The sequence below is a fragment of the Sinocyclocheilus anshuiensis genome, unplaced genomic scaffold (genome assembly GCF_001515605.1).
Source record: "Sinocyclocheilus anshuiensis isolate Anshui unplaced genomic scaffold, SAMN03320099.WGS_v1.1 scaffold1552, whole genome shotgun sequence".
NCBI lineage: Eukaryota > Metazoa > Chordata > Actinopteri > Cypriniformes > Cyprinidae > Sinocyclocheilus > Sinocyclocheilus anshuiensis.
The window spans coordinates 53135-55326 of NW_015554178.1; positions in this window are offsets into that span (position 1 = coordinate 53135).

Here is a 2192-nt window from a genome sequence, read left to right on the forward strand (position 1 = left end):
ATCTCACAATTCAGAGTTTATATCTCACAATTCACGGTTTATATCTCACAATTCGCAGTTTATATATCTTGCAATTTTGAGTTTATATCTCGCCATTCTGTTTATATCTCACAATTCTAAATTTATATCTCACAATTCTGAGTTTATATCTCACAATTCAGAGTTTGTCTCACAATTCTGACATTTTTCTCAGAATTGCTAGAAAAAAGTGAATTAAAATTTGCAATTACCTTTTATTCATTCATTCATTCACTCGCTTTTCAGACCGATGAGCTTTGTAAAAATCGACGCGTTTCAGAAAGGCAGGGCATAGAGGAGCAACAATAATGTACAGTATGTGGAAAATAATGTGTTTTTTTAACCTTAAACCGCATAAACACATTTCATTACACCAAATACACAACATAATGTTCTTTTTAGCAACGTCATATGACCCCTTTAAGCATTTAGGAAGAAACTGACAAAATAAAAGTCCATCAAAAGTGTATTTTACATCATGCCACATCAACCCTAATGCCACCACAGAACTGAGAGCTAGACCTCCCAATGTGCTTACACCGACCTCACTGAAATATTCAAGTCCATCTTGAAGCCCAATATGTTTAACAAGATCTTAACTGCCCGGCATTTCTCCGACACAGCCGAGTCGATGCTTTCAGCCCTGCTCTTCACAGCAGTTCATTTCGCTATTCAGTAATTACTGGGTTCATTGAACTATGAAAAGTGTGATTCAACTCAAACAGCAGTTGATGAACACATCACGGCACAGAGCGCCTTCATCTGCCTCCCAATTACACAGGGACGTTAAGTGTTGAGCACGCCCAACTTTCACAATGCTGAAGGTCATGGTGTTCCCAAACCCTGCCCTCTCACTTCCATCTGCCAGTATCCCACTGATATATTCTAAATGTGCAACACACCTGCCACACTTCACCGGTGTGTGTGAAAACAGTTGGAGCATCAATATTATCAACTGGACCACAGGCTGTTATGTTTTTAGTTTCACCTTTTTGATTTCCAGTAAAAGATTAATAAAGTTTAAGCATTCTTATGTAAACAGTAAAATAAATACTTCACTTGAAAAACAAAAAAGAGGATTAGACTTTTTCTGTGTCTTTTTAAAGCATAAATTTCACTACATTTTGTTAGACATATGCATAAATGTTTATTTTCTCCAATAATGTAAGAGAAATAAATTCAAGGTTCTAGGTTTTCAAGGTTTAGTTTATAAAAACAAGTCTTTATAGAGTACCTTTTGCAATCTTGCTTTTAAATTAAAATCGGTCTGGAAAAAGCTCCACATGGCAATAGGTGAGAAAGCGCCTGAGCCTGAATCCTTTTATGAATTCCTCCACTTCGTCCATACAACTAATGAAAGCTTGAATGTACGAAGCCCCTAAAGGGACATGGTGATAAAAAAAAAAAAATTAGATGGGAGAAAAAATATATTTCAATGCTTTTGCATTCAAGTATTGCGTTCTCTTGCACAATTATTGTGTTCCCCAGAGAAACTTTGCATTCTTTTACAAAACCTTTACATTTTGCAAGCAAACACAAAGATTCTCTGGGGAATGCAAAAGTTTTGCAAGCAAACACAAAATAAATATAAATATAAAAGCAATCTAATTTTGAGCAGAAGGTTTGGTCCCATCTCATTTTTCCATCACCATGACGTAGAATTGTGCAAAATCATTGTGTGTGTGTGTTTTTCAAAATAAATAACTACAGTAATCCGAACTAATTATATGTTATATTTTAACGTGGTGTGCATTATACATGGTATATATTTTTGCAAAGAGTGAATGCTGAAAAGCTGTTTTTGAACTGAAGAGTAATTTTTGTAGTACAGTGACTTCTTTATACATCAAAATATCAAAGAAAATGTTATTCTTCAAGACATACATAGAGTAGGAACTTATTTTCTGCAGTGTATGATTAATCTCACATGAGTAATATTCCACTGTTGTTGTTGCTTTTCAAAAGGAACCTTGAAAGTTTTCTCCTCTTCTGTCAAAAACTAAAGATCTACTGTATGTCAGCAGTTCTCCTGCTGACACACAAACCATTAAACGCTCTGCGGGACGCTGTGAAAGAGAAAATAAGTTAATGTATGGGAAGTGTTATTCAACAGAGCAGTTTGTCTGATTTGTTATAAAAATGGATGACAACACCTGTCAGTCACCCATAGCCAA